General features: G+C 41.4%; 1 protein-coding gene across 6 annotated transcripts in view; it reads left to right on the top strand.

Moving 5' to 3' along the window:
* AUTS2 (activator of transcription and developmental regulator AUTS2) overlaps positions 1 to 23,875 on the top strand; it is a 795,956-nt gene that overhangs the window by 217,689 nt on the left and 554,392 nt on the right. The gene's annotated exons all lie outside the window — the stretch shown is intronic.

Genomic DNA, 23,875 nt, shown 5'->3' with positions numbered 1-23,875 from the left:
CTGAGTGGGAAAGCAAGCAGTGGGTTGATGCTAGAGCTGAGCTCATTAATAAATGTGCAAAGGCTGGAGGAGCTTTCCATAGACTGGCTGTGAGACTGTCAGGGCAAACAAATGTGGTCTCTCTACTACATTGTTAGGCCAACTTGGTACCATAAATATGCCTTCTTTGTATGCAGAAGCATAAGACCCCCTCTGAACATCAAGGGCAAGGTGAGGTAATTGCGAGAGGGGCAGCTGTTAATCAAGACAAAGCTGTAAGACTGATTACGGTGTGAGGAGCTCATTTGTAGGACATCAGTGGTACCAGTGTGTGCTGCTTTGGGTTACTAATCCCCTACCCGTAAGCATGAGCTTCCTGCCTCCCCAATACTGGTGCTCCCTTACTGCGGGAGCTGTGGCACATGTGTGACAAAAGTGAGCATGCAGCATCCAGGGCTGCAAAGACTGAGGCGGGAAATCTTGGTCTCTTCTTCAGGACCGTGCAGTGTTGTGTTACGTGTTTTTTAAAAAAGAAGAAAGCGTGACAAGCGTGATTTCTCTTGTGAGCAGGATGTGGAAAAAAGAGCCGTATTTTGCTTTTTTTAATGAATAAATATCCCCTGTGTGTTCGTTATATATAAAAGACTAATTAGAGCTGGGGATTTTAAGAGTAGCATGTGCCTGTGTGGTCGTTTGGCTCACTGTCTGCGGAACTGAAGTCTAAAGTAACAGTAAGGTGGCCAGTTTTGGCTTAAATTTGAGTGAAGTTAATGACACACTAACCGAAATTTTATATGTCTAATGGACGTGGTTGATATTCATTGAATGAGTCTTCATCCTTGTTTAGTGCAAACCAAACATTGCTTTGCAGAGAAACTTTTAGAAAATAGTGAGACTTCACTGCTTCTCATTTTGTGAGCTCAGGGAAATAGAAGGAACACTGAGGATGACAATGACATTGACTTGTATTCATTTTGATAGAGTTACAGAAACTGGTAAAAAATACGTTTTCATTATTATTTTTAAGCCTACACTGTATATAGAAATAAGAGACTATACAGTGCTTTAGCAGAGCAGACAAATTGTAAAATGCTTATTCTACACTACCACACCCGTTAAAGGTATTTCTTTTAATTTAATTTTGTGTTTCAAAGGGAGGTGGGAAAACTCTTCAGGATAGTTGATGCCATGGTTACGTTGTAAGGAGATTCTGAAGGTTGCTGTGTTTCCTTGTTGGTTTTCTGTGTTCACTTACACGGTCTTCACTCTGTTCCTTTTTAGTATATCAAATGGTAAATGTATCTGCTTTGTGCAATAGGAACTGGCCTTCGTAAAAGCTGACTTTTTGCACTATTTGATTCCCCTGGCATCGCCTGCTGTCAGGTGAAACCTTTCTTCCTGATACTTAAACTGTGAAAGAATCAGCCTCACTGCTGATCGAGGTTATTTGTGAGGTTATGTTTTTAGGAATAAATATACACTGGCTTGAAAGGTATTGAGTTGACAAATGTTATGGAAAATGTTTTTCCTTTTAGCTGATAAATCTGAGTACTCTGCTTAATTCCTGAGGGATAAGGCTGAGAAGAAATCAAATATCTTGCTCAGTATAAATTTAATACATTTGGTAGGGGTGTAGCTGCTTAGATAAGAACATTTTAGTCTCATGAACAGTTTAGGTGCTGACAAATCCAAATGGCTTTGGCACTTAAACGTGGAAAAAAGATGTCATGGAAAAGACTATAAAGCTTATTTGAAGAGTCATGCCCACAACCTTTATATATAGTGTTTCTGGTAAGCATTTTCTGTCATCTTTCAAGACAAATGGTGAAGACCTCAAAAAAAGGAGGAGAATGGTAAGTTCTGAGGATGGTTTTCTCTGATCATGTAACATTTTTCATCCTAAAGTGACTCTTGGCTGCACACCTTGGGTTTGTTTCCCCACCCAGCTCCATCCCACTGAATTTCTGGGCTCTCGATAGGAAGCAAAGTTGGTTGTCAGCCTTCTCAGATGACAACAAGGCAAGAACTGGGGCCACCGTGTTTTGTGCTTGACAAAGTAGGAGGGTCCAAAGCCAATTAAAGTTCAGTATGCTTCTGGATATATGTGGTGTCCTTGCTATATTAGGGCTATATATTTTATATGTAAACAATATATCTTGCCCTTGTTGTTCCTGGAGGAATCCTGAACTGTCACATGTGAATATTATCATTGGATGGCAGGATGCATTCTCAGTGCTGTCACTTGTATTCCATAGTGTATGACACACTATGTCACAGTGCTGGCATAAGACCTTGGCTGCAGTCTGTCCCTGTTGGGAAGTGTTTTATACCCAGAGATCTTGTTCGTTGTTTTACCAGTAGTTAACAGTCCAGTCTGATACATCTTTCTGTGAAATCTGTTATCTGCTGGAAGTAACTCTCACATGCAGGATTTAGTTGAAGTCAGCTATTGGAAGGATTGCTAATTAGTTTTCAGAAAAAATCCTTGCAGTATTCATGCAGGTATTTATCCAGCTATGCTGAAATGCCTACAGGTTTATTGAAATCCAGAAAATGTGAAACTGTAGGTTAATTAAAGCTCATATTTTACTAGCGACAAGACTTTTGAACTCTGCTTTGTGAGCTTTTATAAATGTACTTATTAAATGCCTCAAGGAAATTTTAGTTGGCGTTAAACAAACATAAGACTCATCAGAGTATTTCTCCAGGATTTTAAATTTAATTTCCTTTACGTTAATTGGTGATGGCATGTTTTTGTGTGTTTTTTTCTGTAAAAATCAATTGGAAATCTTAAAGTGAACACTTTTAAACTATCAGAAGGCTGGCAAAAATTTTTAAATAGTTTTTAATGAGTTTCTATTCCTCAAAGTTCAAGCAGAGTGGGGCATATGAGGAAACAATGAGTTATTGCAGAAGGAGCGTTGAGAGTATTTTGATAGTGAGAGGGAAGGATCATTTCTCTTTATTCAGTGGGTGTGTGTTTTGGAAGGAGCAAAAGACACTGACTTTTGTTCTCTCTACCATTTCCTTCATTGTTTTCTTTATGTACTGGGAGATTCATACGCCTTCTTGCAGAAAAGGATCGTCTTTGGCATATGCTGCTAAAACAGCAATCTGTGTGCTGGGCAAGTGGTATCTTAGCTGGCTTACATATATACAAGAGCCAACTGCTGCTAGGCGCTACCTTAACCGGCTGATTCCAGAGACACTTGCAGAATATTAAATCCCAATCCCAGATATTGTGTGAGTGCAAGGAAGGAGACAAACTGGTAATAAATAAGGGGCAGATGATGAATAATGGTAAGAAAATGCATGATGGAGAGATGAATTAGGTGGTAAATTTTAATAAGATAAAGGAAAAATGGGAAGAACAGCAAAAAAAGATACACTGCTGACTCTGGCAGTCATCAACTAAAAGCATTATAAACTATTAGCTTTAACCTCGTAGCCCATTGCATGAATCAATTAAAGGGGAGGAAGGGAAGTATTGAACTCTTCCTTCTCAGAATTAAGTCCACGATCCCCTTGGCAGTCTCACCCTGAAGGCCTATATCCTAAATTTGAGACTGCCAAGGCTGTGGATGGCTGATCTGGACGGCCACTGTTGTCCCCTGTCATCTTCACTTGCAAACATCACATGGTTAATTGTGTTGCAGATTTAGTTATAGCAGACTTGTCCCCTGCTGCAGAGGTGCTCGTGTGCTTCAGTGCAGCAAACCTCTGGTGCAGGGGGTGAAATAACTACTGTGTGATCTGCATTTAACCACGCTTACAGTCACGAATGGCATTTGCACACTCTTAGACAAGCCTGTACATGACAGGTAATGAGAGGAGAGCGGGAGGTGGGTGTTAGCTGTATGGTTTGTGGTGACATTGGTCGGGGAGCTGAGCAGATGGGTTTGATTGTCACCGGCAGTGAGATTCCAGTGAGAGCTGACTGTGGTGACAAGCGATTTACAATGTGCTATTTACAGTTTGGGTTTGCAGTCTCTCAATGACATCCGAGTGCTCTTTAGCAACTGCTTTCATTACTGCTTTTCTAAGAGCTGTTAATTGAAAATGAAATTGTGGGTGGGCTTTGGGAGTGGAGTAACAGCTACAAGTATTATACGCAACCATGGAAAACTGTTTCATTTCTTTGACTCCCAACTTGTATCTCTGTGCAGCAAGAAGGGAAAAATGTGTATATATTTGTACAGTGTGAGGTCAGACACCTTGGAAATATTGCATACAGCATTCATACACCCGTAATGGGTGATGAAGGCTTGACTCTCCTTTTACATAGCTACTGTGATTTTGGATTACTGGCAGCCAGTGGATTTCAGTAACTATAAACCTGCTGAAAATCAAGAAGAGCCTGGGCCATGAAAATAGCTTGTGTGGGACAATAGAGAGGTTTGCAAGTGATGCTGGGTGTGTTTGGGCTACTCTTGCACTGTTGGAGGTTGGGCTCTGTAGGAATGAAGTTAAAGGAAGCACTTCCATGCACTTAGAGCGTGGGACAATGTGGCATACTTTAGGAGCAGTACCAGCTAGTCATCAGGTCAGCACTAATACTGCCATGCATTAATGGAAATAAAGATAATGTTTCTTTCCATTCTGTTTGTAAAGAGAGAGGGTTTTATTTTATTTCAAAATACTAGCCCTACCACTTTGGAATTACTAGGTTTGCTGTTTGTGTTGCAACCTACACAGTGTGATTTGATTATGTGCAAGTGTGGCCAAAAAGTTGAAGTCACCCAAAGTAAATGTCAGAAGCAACAGTAATTTTCAGGGGGCACTGGTTTAATGAAAATTTGTCTGCTCTGTGTTGGTATCATGTCATGCAAGGGCATTGTTTATTTGGATTTATTTGTCAATCCACTTTATTAATGCCATTTAATTTGAAAAATAAACTGTGAAATGATGAAAAAATCAGATTACAGCACTGGAAGTATAGAAAGGGCCATATACAGGTGTCTGTGCTTTGAGGTTACATCACAGCATTAGTGGATGTAGTAATACAGTGGAAGAAGATGCTTGTGTGATTAAGGGAGATGGGTAGATCTGAGCTTTAAGAAGCCTTTGTAGGATGGAAAAGGAGGAGCACATCTGTAGGGAAGGGAAAGGGGTGAAGTGGTGGGGCTTTGCACAGGTCCAGGCTGGGCAGTCTGGTTTTTCAAAGGGGTAAATATTACACAGGGGTGTGCGTATGGAGGGATATGCCCACAGAGAGGGCCCGTTGTGTGAATTAATAACACTGAGCTGGACATTAGCAGACATGGGTGATATCTAGTCTACCATCGTGCTGTTAAATAGTTGAGTGCTTCGTGCTGGCCAGTCAGTAATTTCATCCTTGAAAGGGAACCGTGCTTTGTTTTGCACACATACGCAGTATGTGGATTTCGGTACGTGTGAGAGAATGTGTGTCTAAAAGCTGGGCTGCTATTCAGTTGCCCCTCTCATTTCCCTCTCAGAAACTGCTGCTGGTGACAAACAGTGCTTGAATTACAGGCGTTTTGTGATTCTCAACTGCTGTTTGCTTCTGATCAGGGGCCACAGAAATCTCCAGCTGCACTTAACCCGCAGTCACCATATCCAGTGCGTCATCTGTGAAGGCACCCAGCTGCTCGAAAGCATCCAAACAACTTCTGGGCCCTGATAATATATAATTGAGCTCAATGGGCACAGAAAAGATTGTTGTTCTCTATAGAAAGGACTGAAAAATGATGTGTTGCTTCACGTGCCTGTTGTTCTGTGCTGCACATCCTCCCCCCCCCCCCGGTTTAATGAAGTTCCTGAATAGGTCCTTTGGATTCCTTGAAAACACACACAAAAACAGGCACATAATGTGAAATCCAGAGCCATTCACAAAACCAAGCACGATGACAGGATTCAGCTATCGTTTTCTGAGTGAGGCGAGGAGCTGTGCTCCACGGCACGCCGAAGCAAACACCTGCATTCATTGATCAACTGCTCGTAGAAGCTGCCACTTTACTGAAGATTTGCCTGCAGTGACGTGTCACGGGCGTTTCCCCCCCTTATAATCACCAGTTTCACCTGCAATTTTTCAATAAGCTATTGAATTATACCTCTCTAAATGATACCCTGCAAATCCAGCGGGCCCTAATTGCTAATGATGGTTCTGAAAGACTTTCATTTGACTGTAATTAGGTTTGCAAGCAATCAGCTGCCCTTATCAGAATTGAAAACACATATAATGTAAAATATGGGCTGGTGGCATTGTAGCGTTTTCTTAAAAGGAGGAGGGAAGAGGAAGATGTTTTATTAGCAGAAGCTGTGACATATTTCAACACCTTGAAAACATCATGTGTGAAATTAATTCTGTTCAGTATTGTACCATCTGGCAGTGTTATTGTTCTGTATATATTGCCATGTAAAGTGTGCTGTTTTCGTCTGGGTATGAGCCTGTGTTTGAAATAGTAATCATGAGTCAAATTGATTACTAAGGATGTTATCCCTGCTAGATAGGTTAAAACTACATAGTGGGAAATCCCATAGACTTAAAATGGCTTCCCTGTGGAGAGCTTCACTTGCAGGGCTGATAATATTGGAAGAAAAGGGCCTTGTTTTTGCCATGCCCCTCTCCTGTGAATGAGTATATGTGCTCAAAGGTAAGGGAAATTCTATCCAGGTATTGTTTATTGAAGCTGAAGTAGAAAATGCCTGTATCTTAGACTCAGTACCATGATAATTGTTTAATAATACACTACTAATCTGATCCTGTCTCTATGCTACTGTGCTGAACACCCAGCTCAGAGCCTCCTGTGAGAGCTAACAGGCATTAGCAGCTTGTGTCTTCAGGCTCTGATGTAGGCACAGAGAGTCCCTGCTTGTAGACTCAGAAGAATATGTGCTTAAAACCTGGTTACGCTCTGGTGTCTGCCCATGCTGGCTAAAATATCGGCTGTTTGGCAGTGTGGATCGTCTCTTAACCAGGACTCAAACGTGGGCATTAATACCTGATACGGTCACCAGTGTTCTAGATAGTAGAGCTTGTACAGCCACGGCAGAGCTGGAAGACCTTAGGTCATATCTAGAAGCAGGAATAAATGGTGGGATATTGGTATCTCCCATGTTTCTCTGAAGCCAGTGGTGTGAGCTGATTGCACCTGGGGTGTTGCAGAAGGGTTCCTCTGCCTCCCCTGCTTTCACCTGCCATCGCTGTTGTGTTGCAGGTGATCAGGCTTGTAAGAAAATGAGCAATGTTGGCATGTTTTCATTTCTAATGCAAATTTTGCCACCGCTTTGCGATCTGCCTTGCTGCATCTCGCTTCGTCTTTTGGCTCCAGTTTATGCAGCTGTGAAATGGAGTTGCTGGAGAGATGTCACCACCCTGTCACCAGACCAGGTAATGCTGTTGGGAGAAAGTGCCCCTGTGTGCACTGCTCACCCATTCCATCCAGTGCAGCAAACTCACAGCAAATTCCAAACTGGAAAAAAAGATTAAAAACAGTGGCTTTTGAGTTAACCTAATTATGCTAATCAATTAGTTATCTTGAGAATAATAGTACAAAAAATTTACTGTGCGCAGAGCAGTTATTGTCTCCCAGGATTATCTTTTTTTCTTTTAATGTTGGCACCCTACTTTAATTGAAAACTTAAATGATTATTAAAGGTGCCATTTTGGGAAGTGAACCATATTCTAAATGTGCGATGCAATCAATTGCTGTCTTAAAAGTTCCTAAGCATGTTACCAATAAGGAATTAAGCAAAAAATTAATTTCAGCTGAGGCTGCTTGGAGATAAATTAAGCTCTAGCTTAAGTGATATAAGACAGAATTATAATAAAGTAACCATATTGAATTAAAAAAAGAAATCTTCCAGCATTTTTAAAACAATTTTTTCATATTCTACAAATACAACTTCAGTCTAAGCCGAGACTTCTGACCTGTAGATTTGCCTGTGTATTAACTGAAAGCACAGCAGTTCATCCTCAATTTTTTAATGAGAAAATTGAAGTGTTGAAGCTGTGTTACATAATTCTTTTTTCCCCACAAACTCTATTCACAAAGGGAGGAGGTGTAAGAGCGATGTATTTGAATGTGGCTGTAGCATCCAACAGTGCACTTGTGGGTGTGCAGCATCTTTCTGGCGCAGGGCCCGTCAGCGGGCGCCGCAGGGAGCAGGGGTCTGTGTGCTGGTGCTGTTCTCGCTGTAACACCCGGTTGGGCAGGCAGGTAGGCACGGGGCGGGGGTGTGATACCTTGTTGTGGTTTAACCCCAGCCGGCAACTAAGCCCCACACAGTCACTCACTCACCCCACAGCAGGATAGAGGAGGGAATCGGAGGAGTAAAAGCGAAAAAACTTGTGGGTTGAGATAAAGACAGTTTAATGGATAAAGCAAAAGCTGTGCACACAAGCAAATCAAACCAAGGCATTCACTCCCCACTTCCCATGGGCAGGCAGGTGCTCAGCCATCCCCAGGACAGCGGGGCTCCCTCACGCCTAACGGTGACTTGGGCAGACAAACGCCATCGCTCCAGACGTCCGCCCTTCCTCCTTCCCCAGCTTTCCATGCCGAGCGTGACGCCCTACGGCCTGGGATATCCCTTTGGGCAGTTGGGGTCAGCTGTCCCGGCTGTGTCCCCTCCCGACTCCTTGTGCACCCCCAGCCCCTCGCGGGTGGGGTGGGGTGAGAGGCAGGAAAGGCCTTGGCTCTGTGTAAGCCCTGCTCAGCGATAACTAAAACATCCCTCTGTTACCAACACTGCTTCCAGCACAAATCCAAACCATAACCCCAGACCAGCTACTGTGAAGGAAATTAACTCTACCCCAGCCAAAACCAGCACAACCCCACTCAAGCACTGTGGTTTGGGAAGAGCTGTAGGAGCAGGAGAACGGCCTCAGGAACGTGTCAGGCTCCTGCGTGACATTTAGACTCATAGTTAGGCTCTTGTAACCTTAGGCCTAGCTCCTGAGTGCCATAACTGCATGGATTCAGTGGCATGCACCTAGGCCGTGTGCTTGAGAAACGTGTGGGGATGCTTTTAAAGTGTCAGTGGACAACACTCTGAGGAGCTGTTCCCTTGCCAAGGCTCCCTAGTGTGGCCGTTCCGCGGGGAAGACGGTGGCGGGGGTAGAGGCAATTCCTTGAATTAAGTAGGAAGGATGTTTTTCTACCTCGTTGTAAACTAAAAGCAGTACTTCTGATTTTGTAGCTGACTTGTTACAGCCACTCCAAAGAGAAGGGAGGCTGTAATTTCCTTAGGCCTGAACAGCTGCTTTTTGGCTGAGATTTATTGGAAGCAGAAAGTAAATGGCAGTGTGAGTGGCAGTGTTACCACAGCCTGGTAAACTAAAGCAGTGTGAAATTCAGGTACTGAGCTCTCATGACTGCATGTTTGTAGTGCTTTGTGGTGCCGTTGTGGAGGTTTTGAGCCTTCCCTGGGTTTAGCCTGGCAGTGGCCATGGAGGGGCAGCTCTGGCCAGCCCCAGAGGCCACCTGTGTCCCCAGAGGCTGCCTGCTCCCGCCGTGATGGCACAGCCTTGCTGAAAGAAATGTGTGCGCATTGCTGAACTTTCTGCTATTTATTTCATTTCAGCAAAAAATGACCTGTGTACATAGCTCAGGAAAATTATTTATAATCTTCCTCAACCCTGAGGATGTTATTCTTTACTTTGTGTGGTTTCACAAGTCGGAATGTTGTATTTCTATAAAATTAAGACATTTTAAATTTTGCTTGTGCCCAAACCCCTGAAACGGAACAAACTTTTAAATATAAGTCCCCATTTCTTATGTTTAATCCTTTTTCATAATATTTGACCTATATGCACTAGGAAAGCCTCCTTTGTTATTAGAAAAACTGTGACATAGCTTTTTTTTAATACTGAGCTTTCTGTACTCTTGAATAATTCAAAGGGATATTTTGAATTGGTTCCGTTGCCGGTTAAAGAATGCAGTATGGCCATTACTACATAAGGCCATGACTCCTAAAACAGACAAAACCAAATTGTCCTTTTGTCCTGACCTTTCCCTGGAATAATTTTTTCTGTTCAGTATTAAAATACAGTGAGGTTATATAGGTGAAAGAGTTACCCTTAAGTAAAAATTACTGTTGCTAAAAGAAAAAAATATTTTAATAGAAGATGAACTGCAAAAGTTACAGTAGTTCTAGTGCTGTTGGAAGGTTGCCTCCAAGATCGGCGATACCGTACAGGCTATGACAAAATATATGCTCCTGATGCTTCTAATTTTCCATTTTTTAATAGTTAGTGTAGGAGCAGTTTCAGATTTATCTTGTTGTATTGGATCAGCTGTTGGAAAGATTATTCAAATGTGTCACTCTGATGTGAATGGACTTTCTTGAAGAAGTCCTAACAACGTCCACCCTTACTTTGGAAAGTGCATGAGCATGTTCTTAGCCATAGCTGTTTTCCTGATGCCTGTTTTCTTACACTGCTGATCTCTGTGAGCAGTTGTAGTGGCCTGTTTTCAAGAAAATAGAATTCTCTGCTTTCTCCCATTAAGGAAGAATTGCTATTAGTTTAATCACAGTTTCTCCTAGTATGGGAGACACCAGAAGAATGTAGTAGTCCAACAAAATGAAGACATGGAGACAGGATGATAGCCTTTCTAGATCTGTCCCATGTGTGAACATCTGTGAGGCATAAGATCTATTTAAGGTAAAGGAAAAGTTTGGCAAAAGACTACATGGGTGTAAACTGGCATAAAATAAATGTTAGCAGGAAGTTAAGCTTTCAACTCAAAGCCTAGTGAAATTCTGCAAGAAATTGTGGGAGGAGGAAGCAGGAAAATAATTGGTTTGCAGGCACAAGTTGATTTAGATCATATAAAAAGAAAAAGGTATATGCCATTAAAGTCTCTGACAGCAAAGAGTTGAATTGCTGACCTTGAAGTTCCTGTGTACTGTGTGGCCATTTGCCTTCCCAGTTAATAGAGTTGCAAACAGAGGTAGGAACCCACATGCTTAAGAAAGAAGAATTGAGTTCCCTCTCACTCAGCTCACGTGCACAGAGAAACAAGAGAGAGCTTTGCTCATAAAATGCAGTCAGGCCTAAGCCCAGCTTGCCCTGCTAACCTTCCCCTCCAGTCTCCCAGTGCTAAAGAAGTCCTTAAATTAATAAAAATAGTAAAGCTGTGAATGGGTGTAGAACTGGAAACTGACATTTATTACTTTAAGAGATTTCAGGTTGGCTTTGTCTAAATATCTTAATAAAAATATTTTAATCATAGAACAGGTGGATTTTATCCTAGCCATATGAAGCAGCAAACATTTGGTGCATGAAAATTCTACATGGTACTCTCTTATTTTTGCTGACTTTGCTCATTTATTTCCTTCTGAGCAGGTTTTACTTTAACCTAGTTGAACAAAGAAATCTCGTACTTTTATAAATAAAAATAAAAATCAAGTGCCTAAATCGAGTGTCCAAAGCAGGGAGAGGGTTAATAAAAATGGAAATTCTGTTAAAATTACTAATCAATCTGTTTAATGTTTTATAGTCTCCCCTCCCCCTAACACATGTTCTCTTGTAGAGCACCTTATTGCTTCCTGCTTGTTTACCGGCTTTTAGCAAGTCAAGCAGCTTTCAAATTGCTTTGATGTTAATTATAGAACTTGTTCAATAGGGCTTGCTAGGTGAGGAAAAATAGCTCGTATGTTTAAGAAAATAAATATACAGACAAGTGATCTGTGCTTTGGTTCTGAAGAAGGAAATGACAAGATACTGATGACTCAGTGTTGTGTTGTCAAATAGAGGCTGTATTTGCGTGGCATGCTGCTCTTGGTTTGCAAGATTGGATATTAGTTGTCTTCACTTTCTTGATGATCAAGGGGACTTATGTGCTGAGGGCTGAACCTTGTAACTGTAAAAGGAGTTGAGTTTCAATACCTCTTGTGCCAAAGTAAAAAATTCAAGAAAGAGGGATTTTGCCTTAGCCCACAAAAGCTGTTACTGTAAGCTAGCCCTTTGGGTCGTGGGTTATCCCAGCTGTTCCATTTGTTCTGCTCTGGACTCTGGTCTAGCCTGAGCTGCACTTAACTCCGCTCCATTCAAGCGTTGTTGCATTAGCATTTTAGCCGCAGCTCAGTTTGGGGATTTACAAAAAATGCTCTTAGAATTTGGAAAAAAACTCTATCTGTCTCTGAATAAAGCTGCCACATACTCAGATCTGAACCTGTCGGTCAGTGTCAAGACGTAAGCCCTGGAAGAGAGCCTTGGGTAGCGGTGTCAGGGTGGGAGTTGATGGTCGGGACTGCAGCCCTCTGGCCCTGGGTGTGCGCTCCGTGGGCTTTGCCAAGTCACAGCCTCGCTTCCCCGTGTTCATCCTGTATGTAAATTGTGTTTAATCATAAAGAACTAGTCTACCAATTCCTAATCAAGGCGTATAAGGTTTAATCAGAGAATTTGTGCAGTGTTTGGAGATCTTCAGATGAAAGGTTTGGTACCTGTGTGATAAATGAATATTAATAATTTCTGTACAAAGCACCGTAGCCATTACAGCTGACTGTGGAGTTTGTCAAAAAACAGTGCTGTGTTGAGTGACCGGAGAGTACGTGTCAGGAAGCGATGTAAAACCTTTAGCTTATTAGTGGCATTGTATTTATAAATTAGTGATAATGCACAGAGGGGGAGGGTGGAACGTGTGTCATTACAAAATGCTTTTGAAAGAGTTGAAGTAGAATCTGTGGTCTGACGTTTCCTATAAGAATTGCAGTGAATAAGAATTTTCAGTGATGGAAAGATACTATTTTCAGTATTAAGGCTTGTGGTTCCAGTGTTTTAAATGAACCTGTGCTTTACTATGCAATAAATACTGAAAACGACCCCCTCAAACTTTCTTCTTTCTAATAATGATACATTTTGATATAATTGTTACTGGTGTGCTATTACTGGTCTACAGTAGATACCAGTGGGTGTGTTGTTTCCAGAAGCAATAAGTGGCATAGCATCTTGCATACTATTTTATAGCGATCATAAAGCATTTCCTGGAGTAGAACTGTACAAGATTGTAACATCGCATTGGGGGAAAGAGACCTTACCTATCAATAGCAATGCAAGGCTTGTAATTTTAAGCCTTTCTAATTTAAATCATGAAAATCTGTTTTTCATGAATAATTCAGAGATCTGAATCAGTAGAATTATTTCCAGCCCATGTATATTAAACAGCCAACCTGCTATGCCAGTTCTGTTTAAGACACTGTTGATGGGGGTTTTCTCTTTCCTGCAGAAATGATCATCTTTGTCTGTTAGAAAATAAAGCTGCTGTGGTATTTTGTCCTTTTGATTGCATGAGGATTTTTCTTTAAACCTTGTAGGCTAAAATTCAAGCTGAAGAAAAATAAAACCCTTACTACAGGAGCTCCTAGAATTCAATTTGGAGAGAGTAAACCTTGTACTATATCCATTAGGAAAATGGCAGTATTCTTCCATTTCCTGATGTTATTCAATTACTTACCCCGCTTCCTGCTTTTAGCGTAAACTGTATATTTTAGCTCATGACCTTTGACAGCAAATTGAATCAGAAGTGGAGATGCAATGAAAGTTGGTGTTTTTTTTTTTTTTAAAGACTCTTTAAAAACATTGATATGTAGGAAATTTTGGGGTTTGTTTTGTTTTGTTTTTTTTAATAAGCCTTGCTGTGGATTTTGTAATATAGCGCATTTTCCGTGGAAAAAAGGGAATTTAAGTTAATGTCTTTCCTTTGCTTTGGACAACAGCACAGTTTGCATAGCTGCTCTTGTTAGTGCATGCCTGCTGAAATTAGCATTGCATATTTTAGTTAATACCAATAAAAGTGGAGTTTGTTTAATTTAGAATCAAACCCTTGTTTAGCTTGGATTAGCACTTTAAGAAAAATATTTAATTTGTAAAATGATGCTATTGACACAAAGTGATTACAAGTCCAAAGTCATCCTGGGCTTTGTTTCACTGCTGTCATGGCCTTTCCCTTCTTGCCCATTCCCCACTCACAGGTTTATGTAGTTTTTAAATGATTTGATGCAGTTAAAATCCTTATGATGGAATGAAAAAAAGTCTTTTTTTCTGTGGAAAGTCATCAGAACACTATCAACTGAGTCTTTTAAATGCGAGACAATCTTTTTGTAACGTCACAAACATACAGTGCCTCTGAGTGAGTGAAGCTTGCATCATAGTAAGAACTGAGGAACGTTCATGTGTGTCTGAGAAACCTCTCATGTATCAGTAAATCCAACATGCTCAAGTGTATCAGGAAACCTACAGAAAGTAATTCACCATCAGCCCTTTTGTGGCTTTTATCTTGACCCAGTTTTACTCTCTTGGAAATATGGGCTTCATTTTCCAAAGCTTCTTAGCACCGCAGTAAACCCAGTCCCAATGCCAAACTGACTTAAAGTACTTGGGAATCAAAGTTTTAATAAAAGTGGTGGGATTTAGGGTCGAGATTGCCTGTGTGGCTATTGAAGTTTAGTCAAAATCTGTTTCCTGTTTATTCATTTTACACTGCCCTTCAGGAGGGGAAGTTGTGTGGGTGGTGAGAGATCTGAGACATCACCTGGACAAACCACACAGTTTCTCGTTTATCTAAGATTTTAAATTTTCAACATCTCCAGGTTTGCTGCCCCTTAAAAGAGGCGGGGGAGGGAGTACAGAAGTGTTTGGACTAACAGTGCTGCAAATACCCTCTTGCAGTAAAAGAGACAAATCTTCACATAATGTTGTTCTAATCTTTATCTCCTCCTAGATTGTAGTTCATTTACAAGCTTTCGATCATCCTGTTTCCCTTACAATTGTGAATAGTGTGAACACAGAAAGAAACCTAAACCAATGTATTCATCTGAAGCTTTCCAACATGGGTACCCCGAACCTACCTAAAACTCTGCAGAAACCATTGGTAGGAACATCAGTGCTGCCCAGATCAGCCAGTTCAGCCATACACAGTTCCCTGCTCCTGGTGAAACTTCTCACACATGGTGTCCCTTGAGCTTTTCTATTAACAGTTGAATGAGACTTTAATAGTTCTTAGCTGTATCTGGCCAGAATGCCTTCATGACATAGTTCCCCCCAAATTTATCATATTTACCAATCCTATGTTTTTATAGAACAATGACATTTTGAGGGGAGTAAGAGCCCACTGGTGTGTTTAGAACTTGAACTTGGATTGCACTTGAGCAGAACTTGAATTCAATAAGGAGAATTCAGGAGATGTCTTAAATGTGTTTCTTTCAGTGTAAAGCGGACACCCCCTTTCCTTCAGTTACAAAAGCAGCCTGCCCCTCACCCCGCCTGTTGTGGTATCTTGCACTGGAAGTGTAATCTCCTTTTTCTACAGTGAGTTGCAAAATTTTCAGGCCTGTACACAATACTAAGTTGTATTATGGTCCATCTTGGGTTTGTGCTGGGAGAGAGCCTGGCTCTTCTGCATACGTATTTCTCTAACCTGGTACAAGAGCTTTGTTGCTTCGGGTTGTGGTGTTCTGCAGGCTGTTCCAAGATAACATTTAATTCTTTCTTGTTCTGGCTACAGCAATGCCAAGTATTTGTCGAACATCTGTCAGCGTGTTCAGATTATTAACCTAACTTCTGCTCATTTATGTTAATAAAAACATTTGAGCCTCAGAACAAGCATGTGCAACAGTTCCTCATGCTACTAGTCCCACTGAAATCCATCTGACAAGGTTGACACAATCTTACCCTAACTGAAAAAGTGTTGGCAATTCCTCCTTCAAAAGCATTGCTGCACTTTCTGTGCTGCCTGGATCTGGCAGGTGGCACAGCTTATACATGGTTGCATTTAATCTTCAAACTCTAGAGCTTGGTGCATTTTGGGACAGACTAGAAAATATAGAAAATGGACACCAGAACTGTTTCCAAATTTGGAACCTGTATTCAGAAAGTTGTGGTCTGTCGTACCGGTGCAGCGTGGTGCCTGTTGGCTGTCATCACAGTGCCAACAGAAGTGTGTTGAGGAGTACAGAGTGACATAAAGCTGGTGAGATCAGGACCTGTAAGTGCTCTTTTCAGATCTGCCATGGAGGCAGGTCCTTTCAGTCCAGAGGCTGTGAGATCTGCAGCCTTGGAGACTTCCCCATCTCCCCTGAGCAGCCTGATCTCTCAGGAGCTGAATCAGCCTTGCTTAGAGTGGGGCTTGGATGAGGTCACCCCCGAGGGCCTCTCCAACCAAAACTGTTGTGTGTCACGCTGAGCAAGTAATTTCTGGGAACAGAAACTGCCATTTATTACGGTTATTTGGTGTCTACTATTGGGCTGCTAGTGTAATATGTATAACAAGCAACTCTGAAGCCAGCTTGGGAAATGGTCCCTGCGTTTGAGTCTCCAAAGACCTTCACTTTATTGTTAGCACACAGTTTTTGCAAGTTGAATTAAAGGACAGATCTCCTTTTTGGACTATGTGTAGTCTGCTGGGCAGTGAAATGCACTTGGAGCCATTCTCTCAAGTCCTATAATCTTTTACTACAGATACTATTAATACAAGTATTAATTACACTGTTCTGGAATTAGGATTTTGTAATGAAACCTCAAATGGAAAACTCAAGCCAGGTTGGCCAAATGTCATGAAACACTCAAACTTGAGCTGTGAGTAAAATAAAAGTCTGAGTTGCTTTAAGGTTTACGGTTAAAAGAATGTAAAACTTTTCAGCTTGTCCAAGTTTTGACAGAAAACCTTGCAGTACTTGGCAGGCCTGGCTGGGTTTCCTTAAGTGTGAAATGCAAGATAAAACTGGTGACTCGGAGCCAAGCACAATGAAACGAAAAGGTTCTCCTGAAACAAAGAGAAATGGAGATGCACAGATTTTTCTCACAGCTCTCCTTCAAATCCTAGCCTGGTTCAATGGGCTGTGCTGGCTGGAGCATCCCCAAGCGCAGCATGGGAGCGTTGTGGGAGAAGGTGCAACTGGAAGAAATACTTGGTCCGCTGACGCGGCTGGTGAGTGTGGCTCTGCTGACTTCGGGGTGTTTAATGCCAGCTGAGGATTTTGCCCATTAAGTTACTGTTTACTTGTAGAGTGAGCACAGCAGCGAGATAAACTCTTGAAGGCTTTCTCCTTGCCTTGTAATGCATACAGCAGTACCGATGTACATGCTGCAATTAAAAGCTGTTTGGAATACATTTCAAATGTTTGACTTGGACGGGAGGGGAAAGGCAATTTTCTCTCTGTCCTTCCTTTCACCCTTGAACTGGGACTTCTACAGCCTGTCAGGCAAAATGAAGAACTTTTTTTTGTTTTCCATCCAGAAAGGCTTTTTAAGAAAAAGTTAAAGTATTTGGGAAGATTTTGCTGACAGCGGGTAGAGTTGCATTTGCACACGTGGGGAGCGGGAGGAGTCAGCCATTTGACATTTCTGTTCATCCAGTATGCTCCAGAATTCCGATTACTTACAATATTTTTAATCTATTTGAACTACTTCAATGCTTACAGTATTCAATTTTAAGGACTTTGTCTTTCCTTTTTTTTTTTTTTTTTTTTTTAATGTTCTGAAGTTTTGTGCTAACAGGGATGGGTGGGGGTCAGAAGAAGGTAAATAGAGTCAGTGGGATTTTATCCAGAGACATTTTATCTATGATTGGAAGAGATTAATTTTTCGTTTTTGTGCAAGACTTTAGGAAATTGCTGCTAGCTCTTTCACATCAGAGTGAAGCATGCTCACGTTAATGAAAGCATTTTCCTAGGGCTTCAGTGGACTTCTGGAGCAGGGGAGAGGATGCATTTCCACTAGTCACTGTGCTGGGGCAATTGGCTTCTTTGACATTAACTCCCTGAGTATGACGAATTGCAGCCAGTTTCCTCTACCACCAGGTAATCTCCACTGTAACATTTTGTAGCGACTTTTGTAGTCAAAACCAGTTTGTAAGGCAGGGGCAGCACTCCTCTCGTGTCCTAACCTAATCAATGATACAACTTGCAACCTTGAGATGGGCTTCACTGAAAATCTATGAATATGGACATTGCCTAGTTTTCCCTGAGCTAATTACCCAAGTTTTGAGTGTTGTAATTTTTAGGTTTCTGATCTTAGTGGGGTAAATAGGTTTGTGATCTCTGACTTAAAAAAGATGCTTTAACCAAAGAAATCTAGTTAATGCCACAGCTCTTTGGCTTTGGTCGCGCTGCTATCACCTCTGCCAGCTGCCCTGTGAACTTGGGGGGGGGAGCAATTTTTCCCTCTGCTTGTCCTCCTGCCAAATATCCGTGTGTGCAGCGAAGGTGGGACCGCAGGTAGAACACATCCCCCGCAGTGGTGCTGTGAACGGCTCTGCCCTAGGAGGGCTTTGCTTGTCCTGCCGTGTAACCCGCTCCTCCCTCCCACTTGCTGCGCCTTCACACCACCAGTATATTGTCCGCGATGGCATTTATTTGTCTTTCAATGAACTCAGAGCGGTGTAAATCCGTATCAGAGGGCGATTTGGCGGTAGGTGGGAGGGTGTTCCCTTGGCGGTGGCTGCCGTGCCGGAGGGCTGCTCCGCCCCGCTCCCTCCCTGCGAGGCCGCTCCTCGGCGGGGCTGGGGCTCCCTCTGCGGACCGCAGCGGCAAAGTGCGGGGCCCGGCTCCGAGCACCCGCCCCTGCGGGCTGCTGCCAACACCTGCCAGCCCGGAACTTTTTTCCCTTTCCCCTCCTCTTTTTCATTTTTTTCCTTATTTATTTATTTTTTTATTTTTAATGTTTTCTCCCCCGCCCCGCGCGCCCCGCAGCATCTGCATTTCAACCTAAGCCTTTCCTTTTATTCCCTTCAACAAAGTATTTATCGTTTAGGGAAGGGTGTTTTGTTTTCAGTGGCATTGCAGCATCGCAGGAACCTTGCAAGTAGCAGATTCCAGCTTTGATCAGACAGACATTAACTCGTCTCCCCTGGCTGCCGCCTCCTACCTGAACAAGCGAAAGAAAAGGCAAACAGATACAAATGGCAGTTACAGGATCAGTTGACAGAGAAATGGTGTTCCAAAATGGTCCCAGGTTTATTCTTTTATCTCACCGAGGTAGGACAGAGATACTGCAGCCCTTGCTGCGTTTATTGGCATTGCTTGTGGAGAGCAGCAGTTTGACTCCATGCATTGAAGTTGGTGAGAATCTGAAAATATTCAGAGCCTTCCCACAGGTCTGATTGCAGGATTGGAAGTAGAAGCATAAATATTTATTGACTGGCAAGAGGCTGAAGGTGTGACTTGCTAAGAGTTGAGCATGCTTTACATTGTTTTTTGAAAGTACAAAATCTGTGAGAGAAAAGCAGACGACCTGTGGAGCTGCCTCTCCCCCTTTTCTGCCAGCTGCTCAGACTGAGTTTGGTTGGAACTGGCTCAGAGTGAGTGATGAATCCTTCTCCACTTCCAGTAAGACTTTAGTTAACAATAAATACATTAAAACTTTTGAAATAGTGATAGGAGCCTTTCTTGGAGAACCAGAAATTATATTTCTAAAGGCGTCACTTGCTCCCTTCTTCCTTTGGGCACTAACTCATGTGGCCAATAATGGGAGCGTGAATGTCAATACTGTAAATTGCTTTCCTGTTCCTGGAAGAGGAAGAGAATGGAGAAAAGGTTTTATGTTGGAAGATCTGCATGGTCTGGTGTGAGTGACAGCCCATCTCAGCACCCTGAGGGATCGCTGCCATGATATGACAAAAATCAAGGAGCAGGGAGGTCCCAGGAAGCTGACAGAGCCCCACAAGCAGTTGGGGTCCCCCTGCTCCTCCTCTGAAGCTTGTGAGAGCTTCGGCTATTAAGACCCATTTGCAGAAGAGCAAGTGTATTCACAGAGGGAATGTGATCACATTAAGCATCTTCACAATCAGTGTTACTGTACGTAGCTGGAGCTTACAAAAGCAATACTAGTTCCCCATTGTCACCACCTCAAACGCCAGCTTTCAGCGTGACTAGCTGAAATGTGGAACTACAGCTTTATTTGGTCTTATACTGTGAAATATTACAGTTTTTGCTGCCTTTACAATGCCATAGCAAATTAGTAGCAGCAGAACTGACAAACTATATTTTGCCTGTGATCAGCCTTGCTCTAATGTATTATTCAGCCATGATTATTTTTTAATGGTCTACAAAGTGTAGAAACATTTCAATGTGGCTGGGTGGGAGTGGTGGCTATCACTAATTATAACATCTTCATTATAAGTGTGGATAAAGTTGAAGGTTAAAAATGATGTGTCTTTTCTGGCGGAGTAACTAGTTATATGGAGTGTAGTAAGTGATGCATATGAATGTTTTTATCTTTTTTTGCAAGCATTTAGAGAAACGCCATAAAGTTGGTAAAGGGTACGGCTCTCTTTAGTAAATCTACTATAACTGTGGCAACTGAAGAATAGCAGTTTCACATCTTTCTCCCTGGTTTCCCCTTTACTGATGGGGAGCAGAGTCCTGACACACATCCAGCACAGCCTGGCTTTCTATAGACGTTGGCCTTCTGGTTGGATTCTCTAGTGTCTAATAAGGAATAAGCTTACACTGCAGTCTGTCTTACTGTGGAAACACTTGATGCTCTTTTCCTCTACCTTGATGCTTCCTCTCAGGATTCAGTAGTCAGCTAGTATCTGAGATCACTACTCATCAGTCAAATGTAGTTGCAATTAATTTTATAATGCAAAATCAACATAACTTGCATTAAATTTGAGCTGAAAACCTGGAGATTGACAGTTAATTTGTTAGGCTGAGCTCTTCATTTCAGCCTGTCAAAATGGAGGCCTTCCAGGTGGAGACTGGTAGGCTTAAAGTGGTACATTCAAATGTGCGTCAGTACTTAATTTTATTACCTCAAGGACAGGACACCAAAGGGTTGATTCTGTTTCTGGAAGTGCCGTGGTTTTCGTGCGGTGCTTCGATGACCCACCAGCTGGACTTCAGCTGGGCTCACTGCATCCTGCTGGGTTGGAATTGCATCTCCACTCTCCGTTAGAAGCTCTGTGGTCACTCCAGGTCTGTTCTGGAGCAAGGCAAGGAGAACACCAGCGGCTTTCAGCTGCCTCTGTTAGCCTGGCCTCGTCGAGCTCCCAGGTGGGTTAGAGGGCCCTGTTCTGTGCTTGGTCACATCCCCTGGAGCAAGATGCGCCGTGGAGTACCTGCCCCGGGCGGAGATGATGTAAAGCTCTTATACCGGCCCTCTGGTAGCTTTGCGTGGGCAAGGAATATTAAGACAACCATTTCCATCCATTTTTAAGATGCCTGAGTGCAGTAAAGGGCTCTTCGTATAGCTGAAAATTGTGGTGCATTACACCGCTGAGCTGGCAAACGAGTCGTGCTCCAGAGACATCTGTGTTTTATTGATAAAGATTGAAGTGTGAATGGTGCTTTGCTATCCCTCTTGCTTCAAGGCAGTATCATGAGTTATCTTAATATTGAAATATCTTGTTATTTTACTACTTTGAACTGAAGGGTAAGCACAAGACAAAAGACTCAAAAGGGAAACTCTGACAGTAATGTGTTTATGTGAAAAGTGGATTTTAAAGCTTTGAAAGGGTTGTAATGCTCTTCTACCTTGAGATGCTAATGCTGAAACTTGAAACATAGCACAGTATCATTAGCAATTAAATGTGTCTGTGTACTCCTCTTACATCTTGTAAGGCTCTTGCAAATCAAAAGGGAGATGTACACACATCTAATAAAATAATTATTTTGAAAGGAGAGTTCCAAAGCCCTGTTTGCAATTCACAGACAACTTCTTCATGCCTGGCCTATTTGTATAAGGTTTTAGAATAAAATTAATTGCCCCAGGCTTTGGACTTTTAAAGGGTTGACTTCTGTTCTTTACCTGTGTGTTGTTGCTACTTTGCCTTTCTGTACCTCTATTCCAGTGGCTTTTGTACTGTAATATTCCAAGATTTTAACTTAATTTTATTTTCTATCTTTGAGTTGCTTGTACCATACTTTTGATATCAAAAGTTATGTGTAAATAGATACACAAATAGCTTCTTGAAGAAGTTAATTACATATTTTAAGTAGCATATACAAGATGACATATGTAAATACATATATCCAATGAAGAAAGCATTTTAGTAATAAAGCAGAAATACTTCTGAATCCTGTCTTTAAAAGCCAATAGTTGAGCAGAAGGGCATTGGAAATACATTTTTGATGAATGTGTTTATTCCAGTTATGAGTTTTAACATTTTTGACACCTGTTTTATGTTTATTTTGCTGAAACAAAATAGTGTGCCATGTATATGTGCACATATGTATGTTTATTATGCACATGATGTATTTGTTACAGAAAATGTAATGTAAACATACAAAAGTTCACATTACTTTAAATACTGAGTTTAACTGTCAACCACAAAACATATTTGCAAACTCTTTCAACATGTGTAACATATACAATCCTAATTAGAAACAGTACAATAGCAGAGATGCCCATATGTTAGTGGTAATTATGTTCAAAGAGTTTGTCTTGTGGCTCAGAATTAAGTTTGGAGGATACAATGTGAGCTGTCACATGTTAGGGTTTTGTAACATGCCTTTAAAATTTATATATGAATAATTTGCCATGCCAATGTTGCATTAGATTAATTAAAGATGAGGGTTTTTAATGCAGTGGTCATTTGGTAGGAGGTAGTGTTTAATGTGTATTCCTAACAAAGTTATTGAAATGTCGTTGTGAAAAAAGTAGGATTGCACGTTTGTATACGCATTGGGCCTTTTATATATGTTACCTTTAGAAAATCATGAGGAGACACACCTAAGTATGTCATACTACAAGGCAGACATGGGAACTGCTGTCCGTGGCAAGATGCATTTTAGAGCATGAGCTATAATGTGTATCCCTCTGGCGCACATATAAATGGGTATCTATGGAAAGTGTAATTTCCAGCAGAATAATTAGGAATAAATTTGTGAATGGGTCAAGGCTCTCCATCGAAAGAATGTTTTAAAATAATTAGGTATTTCTTTAGCATGCTTGTGACCAGCTTGCACTGTACTTGGTCAGTTTAAATATGCTTACAACAGGATGCAAGCCTAGCAGAAAATGTGTATATTCAGTTTTCTATGATATATGGGCAAATAATAATAACTATGAAGATAAAGGCAGAGGCTACAGCAGTAGATAATGTGTTTTTGTGATAAATATAACTCGGTTTACAATTTGTTCTGCCCTGTATCTCAAACATGTCCTGCTGTTTCCGTATCCTTCAAATCAGTGTGAAAGTTGTGCTCTAAAAAGAGACAAGCAATTTGTAACACCGAAGTGATGTTTTAGGTGAAATAATGTAGAACATAGTTGTATGCTAGGAACAAACAGTCTTTTATTAAGAGCACAAAAAAGTGTAGCACTTTAAGTGTGGGATGTGTTGGTATTAATCTGGAAGTGTTCGATTCGTAGGTTTAGCATCTTAAATAATACAGTATAGTGCTTTACTGCTGCCAAACACTGAAATGTTGCTTTAGTGTGTCAGTGTGGTAGTGTGTGGAAAGATCTTCATTTTGATTCATTAAGGTTTATTTCTGGAAAAATTTATATATTGTATAGTGGCATTTCACAACAGACTACAATGGAGATACGGAGGATCTGGAGGAAAGTCTGTCTCGTTTTGTTTTTTAGGAAGCAACAATTTTGTGTGAATATACAAGTCATGATTAAAAGACATAGATGCTCTGAATGAACCAGCTGTCACAGGCATTTTGTTACAGATATGTATTTACTGACAGTCCTAAATTATAACTTCTCATTTTAATGAAGGTCCTTTATTCCTACTCACTGTAGGGAGTAGAGTGTAAAGTTCAGAGAAAGTTTCTGTAGTGGTCGGTGATTAAACCCATTTCTCATAACTCCTGGACTTGCACTCAAGGGCAGTGCTATCGATATTGTGAATTTATATAAAGTCAAAATCTCAGATGACGTTTGATCTTGGCATCTTTATTTCTGCTTTGCTCTCTGAAGTTTAGTCATTTGCTGTGATGTGAGAAGGAAAAGAGTACAGGGATAAGAAGAATAGTGTTT

This window comes from Strix uralensis, chromosome 20 (assembly GCF_047716275.1).
Source record: "Strix uralensis isolate ZFMK-TIS-50842 chromosome 20, bStrUra1, whole genome shotgun sequence".
Classification (NCBI taxonomy): Eukaryota; Metazoa; Chordata; class Aves; order Strigiformes; family Strigidae; genus Strix; species Strix uralensis.
The sequence above is the reverse complement of the archived record's forward strand: the minus strand, read 5'-3'. Positions and strand labels throughout refer to the sequence as shown.